General features: G+C 39.9%; 1 long non-coding RNA gene across 1 annotated transcript in view; it reads left to right on the forward strand.

Annotated features, from left to right (window-relative positions):
- Positions 1 to 573: 573 nt before the first annotated feature.
- LOC123601048 overlaps positions 574 to 14392 on the forward strand; it is a 60890-nt gene continuing 47071 nt past the window's right edge. The window contains exons 1-2 of the long non-coding RNA XR_006713948.1: positions 574 to 1459; positions 3705 to 3833. This is a non-coding gene — a long non-coding RNA (uncharacterized LOC123601048). The remainder of the gene's footprint in view (positions 1460 to 3704; positions 3834 to 14392) is intronic.

Genomic DNA, 14392 nt, shown 5'->3' on the forward strand with positions numbered 1-14392 from the left:
AAGCTTTAGATATATCAGAGTCTTCTGCTTCGATGGAAATTGCATGGACTTGAAACTGAATATTGGTAGTGTCAGTTAGACACCGGGCCTTAGTTTCATTAGCTATAAAACATTGACCTCGTTGAACTGCAGTTGTGATTGAAAGTGTGAAATTGCCTGGACTGTAAAACAGTTGAAACCTCAGCAGACATTCTGGTTGTGCTACACAATGTTCTCATCATGACAGCCAACCAAAATCGGAGGAGAGAAACTGGCCTTTGGACAGAAAATGCAACACGTCTTTGTTGATGCCCTCCTTTTTCCTTTCAGAAGTCCATTTATCGAGATTGCCTTTCTTCAAATGCTTTTTAAATGTTTATTTATTTTTGAGAGAGAGAGAGAGCAGGGGAGGGGCAGATGGGGAGACACAAAATCGGAAGAAGTCTCCAGGCTCCAAGCTGTCAGCACAGAGCCCGATGTGGGACTCAAACCCACGAACAAGATGATGACCTGAGCTGAAGTCGGACGTTTAACTGACGGAGCCACCCAGGTGCCCCTTTGAATGCTTTTTAAAATTTTTTAATGTTTATTTTTGACAGAGAGAGCATGAGCGGGGAAGGGGCAGAGAGAGAGGGAGACACAGAATCTGAAGCAGGCTCCAGGCTCCCAGCTCCCAGTTCTTCAAGCTACAATACAGTTGAACAGTAACAAGAATTAGTCTATGGAGACAAAATAGCTTTGTGCTCTGAAAATATGGACTGAGTCTTTGCTTCTCTAATGCTTGTTATTTAGTCCTTAGTTTAGTTATTGAACAGAGATCTCTAGTCTTTAGTGTTTAAAAGGCACTGCTAATATTTACTTCCATGGGCTATGTGTGGCAAAGTTTAAAAGAAGCAATGGGTATTTGTTTTTATACTACCTGCCCTGTAAAACAAAACAACAAAAGGTTTAAAGTGCTTTGTAAAGTTAAAGGTGCAGTAAAATAACTTCAGGCTAAATGAACGAAAGTAAAGGAAGATGAAGGTAGCATAATAGGGTATGACCATGAATAAAGTCTGTACAGTCCAGCACATTGGCTGATACATGGGGATCATGCTTCAACAGCAGTTCTCAACCAGAGGTGATTTTTGTCCCTCAGGAGACATTTGGAAATGTTAGTAGACACTGGGGTCATCATACTGGGAGAGGGGACACAGTTCACAAGGAGATATTATCCAGCTCAAAATGTCAGTAGTGCCATGGTTGAGAAAGCCTGCTCTACAACATGAAGACTGACTGGCACATCTTTTCCAGTGTCATTGACTATGAGTCTGGAGTTCTCTCTTGTGCAACAAGAGAGTGCACACAGAATTGAATACAAGAGACGCTCATGTCTGAGAGGAGACAGGGGCCCCAAACGGGCATTTCGTCTCTGTATTTATTGAGCTCACAAGATATTACCCGTGTGGGTAGCTGAAGACAACAAGATCTTACACATGTGGTGAGTATGGAGAAAGCAGTCAGATAGTAATCATTAACTTGTGTGAGTAAGAAGCAAAGGATCCTGGGGGGTGGGGGGCTTGATAAGTGGAGTTTGTGATCAAGGTACATTGTCACCAGATGGAAAGTAATTTCCTGCAGGTGATATAACAAGTTACTTGTGATCCTATTACAACATCTCACTACCTAACCTCAGCGCTTTCGCCCCATGGTGGCGGCTTTCCACCCTAAGCTTTATTCTAACCCATTTATGTAAGTAGAACTTATTTCCCTACATCCCAGCAATTAATGGTGGTATAGATTTTGGAGAATGGGGAGAATTCCACAGGCTCAAGTTATCCCAGAAGCTTCCAGAGAGTATATGAAACTTGAGCTAAGCTGTGAAGAATCAAGAGGGGGAGTAAAAGACCTGCCAGGCCCAGGCAGTGGGGAAGATTGAAGCAAGGGGAGAAGATAAGGCACTTCCCTCAGCTTCAGGATGACATACAATACCCTCCACCCTATAGGAACCCATGGATATGATTTTAGAAAGATTTTAGACTTATTAAACACTTAGCCATGTAGTAAGAACGGGGGTCATTAGTGGACCATAAATTAGTGAATCCATATTTTGAAAAAGGAGGGGAGCAAATGGGAAGATAGAATGATAATTGGAAGCCCATGTTTGAGAAAATTCTGCCATAGAAGGTGAACATATTATCTCAACTCATCAAATATTTGACCAAGAAAAGAGGTAGATTGTAGTAGTTTTGCTTAAAAAAGAGCATTTGTTTAAAGCATTGATCCTTTGCTCTTGCGAGGTTGTGGATTGTTGGCCCTTTTTGAGACTGGTAAAAATTATGGATTCCTTCCCCATAAAAAAGCATGCACTCTTCTAAATTTTGCATAAAATTTCAGCAGGCTCTTGGAGATGTACAAGCCCCAACATAATTAAGTACAGTTTTGTGCGTATAGGTGCTTTCCCCCCCTGCAAGTAGTCATTTCATGGTGCAGATATAATCATTAGTTTTCTTTCGACTGTTGGCTGGGAGGAACCTTTGGAAAGTCTTGACAGGTGGCGTTCTGGGAGCCTGTATCAGGTGGACAACTCAGCTTCCAGTTGGAACCCCACTCTCGGTCAGACCCTGTTTGGACACTGAGCTCCCCATTCGTTCTTGGAGCCTAGTGGCTCTTTTGGTTCCAGCCCCTTGTTTTGGTTTCTCTGGGGTTGGGACCTAGTTGGCATCTTTCAAGCAGGACTCTGCCAATAAAACCCCACCTGGTAACTACAGTTCTTCGAACAGCAGAGAGACTCTTTTGATGCCCTCTGTCTGCTTTCAGGAATTCTTCTTGTGCAGCCCTGGATTCCCCGTATCTGTGGTCCTGCCATCCACAAGAGCAGCACCATTACTTCCTCCTCCCCTTGAGCCCATGCTGCTGCCTGCCCACTGCAGCAGCTCCACCCAGTGGACGCCTTGTTGATTCACAAATTGCCCCTCGCCCCCCCCCCTCCTCCCCATACACAGAGGGCAAGGAGAGACTGAAGAAAGAGGAAGGTCACTCCAGATTGGTAGGTGGCAGGTTTGATAAGCAAGAGAACTTCTAAGGCTTGTTGTCTTTGGTGGCCACAAGGCAAGTAGATCTTTACACCTGCCTGCCAGAATCTTAAGAGGCCTTATGTAGGTTAAGTCACAAACACCATGTAGATGGCCTCAACACCTCATTCAAGGCTATGCCGTTGGAAGAGCTCCCACTGTGGGGACAGGCAGGTTGCATTTCCCAAGGACAGGGGAGGAGGTGAAGAGATTCTAATTGCCTGGGTCCCGCTCAAGGGTCAGCCAGAAGTCACCTCTTCTCCATTATCTCCTCTAACTTAACTCTAACTGCCAAATCTACTTTATTTTTGCACCCAGTTAGTTGTTTTTATTGATAATAATAGCTACCATTTATCAAAGTCTTATTTTGTGCCAGGTGGTATAGTAAGCCCTTTAAAAAAAAGACTTAGGAAGAGCAATAGGGACCATTTCCTGAAAAGTCAACACCACTGGGGAAGACAGAGGAAGGACGTCTTGAGGGATGAAATATAGAGCTGTACTTTGATAACATAGAGACCTGGGTTCTAATCCCAAATAAATGGATGAGCTCTATGATTTAGGGCACATTACTTAACTGCCCCGATTCTGTATCTGTAAAACAGAATCTTTACAAGTAATTGAACGAGACATTATATGTAAAGGCATTACTTACTTCTTCCTCGTCTTTTGTAGGTGACTATCATACTTGCACTAGCCCTGAGATGTGAGAAGAAGATGCCTTCATCATCTTAAACCAGGATGAATAATAGAAGGGTGATCTCAGAGACAGAGAGGTTAATCACGAGATGAACAGTGAAAAAGGTATGACATACTCTATTTTAAACATGGTGAGTTTCAGCTGACCACCGCAAAAGCAGTAAAAGCTTTTCCTCTCAAAAAGCTTCTCGCCAGAAATATGACAGTGATTCACAGAAAGGATTTGTTTAGCAGATTTGCAACAATTGCTATTGGCTCAAATGGAAAATATTTTCTGGTAGCACACTTGGCCCTCCAAGGGAAGTTGATTATTTTACTTAGAGTGCAATGGCAAGGAAGGTATTAAGGACAGCAACATTTCTTCCAATATAAAAAATAAATAAGTAAAATTAGGAAGGTGATTGAGGCCTTCTGCTATATTTCGTATACTGGGTGTTAGTAGAAAGATATCAACCCAGGGTGGGCTCACATTTAGGCTCACTGCCAGCTGAACATCAATCTGGGTGCTTGGTGATCTCTTTCTGTATATTTGAACTACCCACCTATTGGGCTTGTGAAGTTTGGGATAATAAAAGAATAAAAAAAGAAAGAGCCCCTGCAGTTTTTGCATGAATTTCTATTGAATTCAGCTCAGAGCCCTTTAGCAGGAAGAGTGCTTGCTTTGGCAAGCGTCCAGAGAACATCTTTTAGGAGGACCCTTTCTGTTTTTGTTTTGGAGCAACTTTGTGCAGTTAATCACCGCGTTATTTACAGCTATGAAAAGTTGGAAACAACCAAGAGGTCCAATAAATAAGAAATAGATCATTTACAGTTTGCAAGCTTGACAGTATATTACACAATATTAAAATAGCTATGTTGTTGATATACACTGTTAACAAATGTTTAGAATATATAGAAAAATAATGCTTTGATTTGCTACATAAAATGCAAGTGGACATATAAGCACCTTCAAAAAGGCAGGAATATTATGAATTGCTAAACATGTTATTTCCTTTATTGTTTTTGTTGTAACAGCTTAGTTATAAATAACAGAAAATGTAATCAAAATTTGCATGACCAAAAAGCCCTCATCACGCAGATGTGCTCAGGTCTCTCTCCCCTCATAAAAAAAGCCACCAACTTTCCACATTACTGCAAATATCATATTACTCTTTCCTTCTCTCAACAGGTACACTTCTTCAAAGAGGTTTCTTTTCCCTTCTCACTTTGTGTTTTCTCCTCAATCTATTGAAATCTGCCTTCTGCCAGGTCACTTTGAAATTGTTCACATCAAAGTAAGTGAAACACATCTTGTTGCTAAAAACAGTTTTCTATCTTTATCTCAGCATTTGCTATTTGGTTATACCTTCCTTAACCTTGCAATTCCCAGCTTTCAGATCTCTGTTGTTGTTGTTTTTACACTTCTTTTATTAGGCTCCTGGTCCTCCAGTTTTCCCTTAATTTTACAATTCCTCCAGCTTCTGTGTCTCCTTTCCCCATCACTACACTTTGTCTCTTGTTGAGCTTTTCACTGTCAGCATAAATCATCTCTGTGCTGATGAATCTTAAATCTAGTCCCCGTCTCCAGAGTTCCTGCATTAGTTATCTATCATGGCAAAACAATTACCCAAAACCTAATGGCTTAAACTGGCGCACATTTATTGTCTTACAATTGCTCTGGGTCAGAAATCTGGATTCTGTTTCACTAGGTTTTTTGCTTCATGGCTTCTCACAAAGCTGCACTCAAGGTGTCTGCTGATGGTCTGCATTCTCATCTGAAGACTCAGCTGGGGACGGCTCATATAGTAACTATAGTCAGCATCCAGTTCCTTGCATGTTTGTGGATTAAAGTCTTCAATTCTTTGCTGGCTATTGGCCAGAGAGCTCCCTGAGTGCTTTGCCACATCATGTGGGCTTCTGCAGTATGACAGCTTGCTTCATCTAACTACACAAACTCTAAAAGCAATGGAGAGAGTGTACTAGAATATAGGATTCAGTCTTTGTAACCTGATCATGGAAGAGATATCTCCTCAATGTTTCCATATTCTACTGGTCAGAAGCAAGTTCCTCAAGGAGAGAGTGTTAGGGAAACCCTGAATACCAATAGGTAGGGCCTTTTGGGGCCAACATAACAATGCCTACCATAGCTCTAAACCAGATATCTAACTTCCCACTTGTACATAGAAGTACAAGTCCCATTATCAAGTGGAAATGTACAAGTCTGAGTACATCGTCTTTTTCCCATCCCCAAAGTAAGCTCATTTCCATCCTTTAAGTTAATGGTGCCACCATTCACTGCATTTCCAAAATCAGAAATGACAGGTATTATCATGGATTTATTCTTCTTCCCCACCCCCAATGTCCAATTATTCATGACCTCCTTCTAGTTCTCATTTCTAAAACCTATTATATCTGTAGTATGAAAATGCACCTTTAGTCTACCTGTGGTTTTTATAATGCAGGCTACACAAATTCACACTCAGCAAAATCTTCTTGGTCAGTAGGGATACATGAAGTTGAATGACAAATATTGTGAACGGAATAGCTTTCTACCTGAATGATATCAAAACTTCCTAATAGGATGAAGTGGCTTAGTGTGGTTATTTCCAGTATGGGGGATGTAAGCTCAAAACAGTCGTGTTTGTTTGCAATAACTTCTATCAGCTGTTCTTGAAAATATTATCTTCCTGGAAGGATGAATCCCTGGAAAATGTTTTAGTCCTACCATATAACTTTTCAGGTATTTTCATTTATTAAATTTTCACACCAGTCCTAAGAAGTTCAGACCTATTTGTTTTACTATTTCATCCTCTCAGGGTCTCCACTAATGCACAGGATGGCAGTGTAAGGGCAGGAGGGTGTTCCTGTGCAGATCCTGGAAGCAGCAGGGGCCTGCACACATCAGTTCAGAACTCTAATTCCTCCCCAAACCTCTTCAGTTCTAGCTTCTTGGAATTTAGACATTGTGGTCTGCTTTTAACAAACCTCCTTTTTCTAAAGTGACCATGAGATGGGGATGGTCAAGAGTGACAATGGCATTTTCTAATTAGTTATAACATGATTGGTTGTCACATATTTCATATATTTCCCTAACTGCTATGTCCTTCCAAGGCAGTCCTGGAATGTTTGTCTGGGAGCTGTCTGTGCAGAAACAGATTGGGGTATACCACCTATAAACTGGAGGCCTTACTCGTATGCTCTTTTCAGTCGCTGCCATCCATGCCTTCAAGACCTAAGTCACCGGAATCCCTAAAATACTCCTCATCCTTAGATTCAGTTTAACTGGATCAATTTCCCAGGCCTAGAAAACAGTTGATACTTGTTATCCTGACAGCCCCATTCAAAAATGAGATATGAAAAGTAATGCTTTCATAGCGACATGTGGGAAAGAACTATAAAAACCCTTAAGACATGGTTTGGCAAAGATATTTTCCCCAATTCAAAAATGAGTAGTGTTTTCTGGCATCTGTTGTAGTACTTTGTGGCTGGCAGCTGAATTATCTTGGTCTCTGCCCAAAACTCTGGCTTCGAAAGCTGATCTTCAAATCTCCTGTGTTAAAGAAGGATATAAAACATTTAATGGTTGTTTGTGTGTCAAAAATAAGACATTATATTAACCAGATTAGGAGATGCTGTGCTTGTCCAAATGGCCACAACAATAAACAAAATAATTACTTTTTGCCTGGTAATGTAATGTTTATATTATTCTTCCAAACAACCTATGAGATGGGATAGGTTTTAACAGCCCATTTTGCAGATATAAAAACTGAGATTCAGTGAGACTGAAAGGCTGGCTTGTGGGTATTTGAACCCACAGCTTTATTTATTTATTTATTTATTTATTTATTCATTCATTCATTCATTCATTTATTTTTAAATATTTATTTTCAGAGAGAGAGAGAGAGCATGTGTGCGTGTATGCACAAGCAGGGGAGGGGCAGAGAGAGAATCCCCAGCAAGCTCCACTGTCAGCACAGAGCCTGAACTGGGGCTCGATGTCATGAATCATGAGATCATGACCTGAGCCCAAATCAATAGCCAGATGTTTAATGAACAGAGCCACCCAGGCGTCCCTTGAACCCACAGCTTTAGACTTGAGCCTGTTTTCTTGCTACTTTGCTAAATTATTTTTAAGGTTTACTATCTGAAATGCCATGTAGTAAGCAGCAAGTTAGTAATTCTTCCTTTAACTATGACTGAGAGAAAATTATATACCATTCTCAGCCAATATTGACTTGGAGAATTATTTATACCTTCCTTAGCATTAGTAAGTTTACAGTACTTTTGAAGACAATTATCCTACTCATGACTGATCTGTCACTGTAAAACAGGTATGGACTTGAGTGCCCATAAGTAAATATGTGTTGGTGTCCACATTCCTTTTTCCTAGAAAATTTACTTTAATCAGGTTCTCCTGCCTCTGTGAATTCACTGTCCTCTAACCCATGACCTCATGTCATTTAGTGCTTTGAGACCTCTAAATGGGTTCTTTATATTGAGGTGAGGACATAGCTTGCCCTCTCTGTTAAAAGCCTATAGCATTAATTCACTGTCTTTCAATTTGATAATTGAAATAATTCAATCCTGTACATATCGCTTTCTGTCATCCTTTGCTTTTTTATTTTTATTATTTATTTATTTATTTATTTATTTATATTTTTTGAGAAGGGAGATTAGAAGTCAATAAGAGAAGAGGCAAATGGAACAGTGTTATATAAATCTTTGCTTGTGAAGCAATCTCGGACCTCAGAGGTGGGTTGGTGTGCCATAAAGGGAAGCATCAGTCTGATATATGGACTTCAAGGAAACCCAGTGATGTGATCCAGGCAGCACTGACATTTAAAGGGTCATCTTCTGTAACTGACGGAACATGGCTGCAGGAGTCTCCTAGGCACATGGGAGACATAATATGGTTCTACATTTTGGCAAATGATTCCCAGTTAGTGCCCAGATGAAATAAGTAGAAATATTGTGAGGACCCAACAGAATAATGGGTAAGCATGGTATCTGGAACCAGGAAATTGGGCCAAGGTTCTAGGGGGCACCAGGGGGAGACAGTCTAGGAGAGTATTCAAGGTTCTGGGGAGGAAGAAAGGCTGTAGCACTAGTCCTGGGTTTTACCCCCACATACATTGGATTTTAACAATATTAGATGGATGCACCTGCTGGTGAAGACAGGGTCAGTGGTAAGAAAAATTTTGTGCAGGAAAATAATGCAATCAAATCTTTATTTTGATAATATTTTTATCTGCTATTAAGGACAGCTTGAGAGGGAGGAATGAATGGAAACAGTGAAATCAATTAGGAGGCTGTTGTTATCTTCAAAGCTTTGTCTGTCTCACCTTTATTCTTGTAAGATTTCTTTTTCTAGATATCTTTAAGAGTCTCTCTTACCAAATGTTTTAACACTCATTATCTGTTTCTGTATCATGAATCCCTAATGAGATTGTAAACTTTGATGAATTTGATGCACTTACTTTTGCTTGTTTATAGCATTAGGTTAATGATAAACAATCAGAAAAATACATGAGCATGTTGCTGTGAAAAATACAAAGCATGACAAAGTATGGCATGAGCAGAGAAATGGAGGTATGTTGTATTCAAGGATATAACTATGTCAAAAGGGAAAGGTTCATTGACTCCTATAGAAAGGTGTTATGTGGGGAACTTTTTTAAGTTTATTTATTTATTTTGAGAGAATGAGAGAGAGAGATTATATACATGAGTGGGAGAGAAAGAGAGAGAGAGAGAGAGAGAGAGAGAGAGAGAGAGAGAATCCAAAGCAGGCTCTATGCTATCAGCAAAGAGCTGGATGCAGGGCTCAAACCCATGAACCGTGAGATCATGACCTGAGCTGAAATCAAGAGTTGGACGCTTAACTGACTGAGCCACCCAGGTGCCCCTGTGGGCAACTTTTTGAATCACAAGTTGCACCATCTTTCTTACAGTTAGTGTTCAAAGATATATTACTTTATTTCTTTTTCATTCAACTTGTTTGTGTTTTTATGTGTTACTTGTAGACAGTATTAGTTGTTGTTGTTGTTGTTGTTGTTGTTGTTGTTGTTGTTGTGTGTTTTAATCCTGCCTGGCAATCCTTGAATTTTGCTCCTGTATTGAATCCATTTGTACTTAGTATAGTTACTGAAATGGCTGTATTTGAGTCCACCATCTTGGTGTTCAATTTCCATTTGTCCCATCTGCTCTATACCCACCCTGTTTCATTATCCTCTATGTACTGCAGTCCTCAAATTCCTGATGACAGTGATGCTTTCTCATAATTACTAAGAGGCATGGAGTGCTGGCAGGCCTCTTGCGGTTCTCCTGCACAATTGGCGGGCCCCATGCCTGCTTCTCAGGAAGAGTCATCTCTTATAGCATTCCTGCCCTTCCTTCAGTGATGTCTGCGGTCTCCCACGATTCGTGCCTGGGATGCAGATGGCTCCTCCCAGGTACCTTTCTTCGCCATCACCTAGACAGCCATATATCTTGCACCCCAGAGAGAGTCCCTTTTATGTCCTCTGTCCCCAGTGTTTTTTGTGAGCACTCAGGGAAGGCTCAAGAAAAGAGTTGGTTAAGGGATGCAGAGATCTTTGTGCCTCAGCCTTTGAAAATTAAAATTCCATCTACTTTCTTTTTACCCACATCTATAGCAACATCCTCCACTCACTGCTCTGCCAAAGGAGGGTATGCTGTCTCATCAGAGAGGCTTGTCACCTTTTGCATTTCAGTTCACTAGGTTCACTGATGCCGTCAGTTCTCTAAGAGACTAAAAATCCTTAATGGTTTTGTGTATTAACCAGTTCGTTGTCATTAGTAGAGTGGAAGCAGCATGTCCTCTCACTTTCTCTATCCTAAGGAAATGGAGAACTCAGATGATGCATTTTCCATGCTTACCATAATTGCTGGCACACGATTGCTGCTCAAAAAATACTTGCTAGTTGAATAATATGAATAGTCCCATCTACTATTTATACATCTTTAAGTTATTGTTCAGTTGCATCTGTGCTTAAATCCAGATATTGTTTTAGAGAGAATCAATACAATAAACTCTAAAAAGAAATGCGCTCCTGCATGTCATGTATGTAGATACATAGATGAGGAGGAAAAATAATCCTTCTGTTGTGCTAGATAGTAGCAAATCAGGGCAAAGAAGGAAGAAACCTACAAGGAAGGCCTTTATGATAATCAGAGATACTCTGGGATTCTGGGATAACTATTCTTAATATGATTACAAAATCTAATAAAGAACAAAAATGTTAGTATCCCTGTAGTTTCTTTGTTGTGGGTCATAAAGCTCTCTACCTTTTCCAGACAGACCCATACATCATGCACACACATAAAGTACCTTACTTAGTCATGCTTTATTTCTGCGTCTTGAGTGAATCTGTGGAGAATAATTGTTATGTAAACATCATATTGTCTGTGATAACTGCACAGATATTCTGGAATGGGAAGGATTAGGATATATTTAGAGGTCATCCATGGGTTATATAATGGAGTAATATTCCATATAATAACATCTTGAAGTACAGTCAGGGGAAGTGACCAGATCATTGTAGAATATCTAGGTCAACAGCCTCACCTCTGAAAAATAGGCTGGTTGCCAAGGAGGGAAAAGATGGACTTCTTTCTTTTTGTAACCAGAAATAGCAAGACCTCATGTCCTATAAAAGCAAAGATGGACTAAAATATCATGAAACAGACCTGGGTTATAAGAAATAAAAAAGCTATTTCTTGTTGCCCTGAGTCTTTTACTTATATTACAGATAGAGGCAGACGCTGAGCCAACTTTGAGGGAATCTAAAACATAAAAATACATTATTTTAAAACATAATAAATACATTTTTTTTTTTTTTTTGGTTCTCAAGGAACCAAAGAGCATCCTGAGTTAAATGAAAAGGAACAAAAGAATATCCCTGTTGTCTGGAACTGAAGTTGTTTAAACACAATATACCAGAAGAAAAGTAATCACTAAAGTATGCAGACCTATGTGTGTATATGTATTTATATATGTATGCATGTATACATATGTGTTTATGTGGGGATATGTGTAGGAGGGAGAGAGAAAGAGAAGAGAAATTGAGAAATGAAGGCCAATTGCTGAGAGAAATCTGGTTTTCATCAATTTACAAATAGAAATTGGGACTGTACCAGATATGAAGATGAAACATTTTGAGTCCATTAGGCTTTCTTTGAGTTGCAATTGTTAGGGCATAGAATTTGCAACACATAGATATTTCCTTTGCTTTGCATGCCTGTGCTGCAGAGATATTTAAACTCACGCCTCATGTATCCCTCTGGAGCTCACGCTCAGTCTGATCCTGGAAATGCTGAATATCTGACTGATCTCTTCATGAATCCGAGGCTGTTTTATCTCAAGGCTTAGCATGCTGTCAGTAATTCAAAAGTCCTTAGTCCTGCCATTAAGCTAGATTTTGCCTCACAAGAGAAAAGAGGGAGAACTAAGGCTCTCTGAAAAGCCAACATGTAGGGTAACCTTGTTCTGAACCCTTTAAAATCATCAAGGCTGGGATAGAATCATCTGGGTTATTTTGAGTCACATATATTTCCAATTTCTTTGCACAGAATTATTTTTAGTCTTAATTTTACTAGCAATGCTGAAAGCTAACCTTTATATCTTTAAGTGTTCGCAATTTTATCATCTAACTGATCTTTATAAAAACCAAGCCTGTCTCAAATTGTTTCTAAAATTTCATTGGTTAACACCTTTACAAAATCACCACTGTCTTTGGGTTAAAATTCACCCTGAGGGTCAGTGTAATATAGAGGTGAAGAGCACAGACTCCTGAGTCAGACTGATGAGCTCCCATTCCACATTCTACTACCTACTTACTCACGTTTCTGTTATTTTCATTTCCTCATCTGGAAAATGGGATAATGATAGTACCCAAGTCATACAGTTCAGAGTATTCGAGAAGATAATTTACCTAAAGCCATTCAAAAATTGCCCGGCACACAGTAAGTGTTTAGTGAATGCTAGTTAATATCACTGTTGACACAGAATACAAAGCCCTTTGTGGTGGGACCATACTTGACTTTTAAATCACTGTGGATCAGGAAATCGGCTAAATTTCTCCATGTATGATTTTGTCTGGTATTTACAACAATCATATTGGATAGGTATAACCCTTGTTTTTTTTGTTTTTTTTTTTTTAATTTTTTTTTCAACGTTTATTTATTTTTTTTGGGACAGAGAGAGACAGAGCATGAACAGGGGAGGGGCAGAGAGAGAGGGAGACACAGAATCGGAAACAGGCTCCAGGCTCTGAGCCATCAGCCCAGAGCCCGACACGGGGCTCGAACTCCCGGACCGCGAGATCGTGACCTGGCTGAAGTCGGACGCTTAACCGACTGCGCCACCCAGGCGCCCCATAACCCTTGTTTTTAAGCACAGATAGTAGGTACTTCATATCAGCAGCAGCAGTATTATCAGAATCATATTTTCCTTCATCATGTATTATCATTCCAACTTTATAGAGAAGGTAATCCCTTCATATGGATTTGAATAATTTAAACAGAGCACATCCATCTGGAAGAGAGAGACAGAGAGACAGAAATGCTAGCAGGAAGAGAGATAAAGAAACAGAGCATTCCGTTTCTTACTGCTGGCATCAATCTCTTTGAGACACAGCAGCACCAAAATTTTTCTAAATTTGCCCTTTATCTTTATCATGAAATCCCTATTTTGGGTAAAGCTACTTTTTTCTTTGTAAACTCTAAAGTCCTACCTGCTGCAGTATAGGAGAATACAGAGGATTAAAGTCTCAGAGATGGTGTGATGGATGATCTTTGACTACGATTTGCTGTGGGGAGCACAAGTGATGAGAAGCCAACTTGGTAACCCTAAGGGTAATTAAGGCACAGCCTAGTTTGAACCTCAAGCGATCCTATTCATCCTTCCCTTAATTCAATAAATGTCTCACCACTTTATATTTACACATCTACAAGTTTCTACTGAAAGGACTCTACCTATAGTACTGAATATTTACTCAAAGTAGACCTACTGCCTCTACTTGTAGACATGAATTTGTATTTCTGTCTCCCTGGGCATTTAGCTACATGACAAACCCACATGCCTCGTGGGTGGGTAGCGTGCTGCCAATGAGACAAATCCTGAGATGAATGCACAGAACGGATAAAGGCTCAGAGAGAAGCCTGGAAAAGGCTGGAACAAGACCAGCACGCACGAGCCACTGAAGCTGTTCTGGAGGTCAGCCGGGGTGATGCACATTTTAACCAAGAGCGAGTTCTGTCAGTATTGCCAAAACCACATTCATTCCTCTTGAACCAGTTCCCATTATAAGCCTTTGTTTCTGCTTGAAAACATACAAAGTGTTTTCAAATGTTCTGTCAGAAGAGTCAAGGCCTAAACTCCTTATGGAAAGTTGCACTGTAAACTGGGTACAAGTTCCATAACTCACTGTTGGTGGCTCAGAACTAAGCTGTAGTTTTTGTTCCTTCTCAAGTCTCCCATTTTCTCTCTTGTTATTCTCATTTCATGTATATCCTAAAAATCCAAATGAACAAAATTGGTTCAATATAATTTTTTAATTCTGAATGTGGAAAATCTTCAGCCTAAACTCCGTGATACCAAAAAAGATGGGGCTATTGAATTAAACAGAATAATAGGCTAGCAGAACCAGTTTGGAAAATATTTGATGTAC

Source organism: Leopardus geoffroyi, chromosome D1 (assembly GCF_018350155.1).
Source record: "Leopardus geoffroyi isolate Oge1 chromosome D1, O.geoffroyi_Oge1_pat1.0, whole genome shotgun sequence".
NCBI classification, from domain to species: domain Eukaryota; kingdom Metazoa; phylum Chordata; class Mammalia; order Carnivora; family Felidae; genus Leopardus; species Leopardus geoffroyi.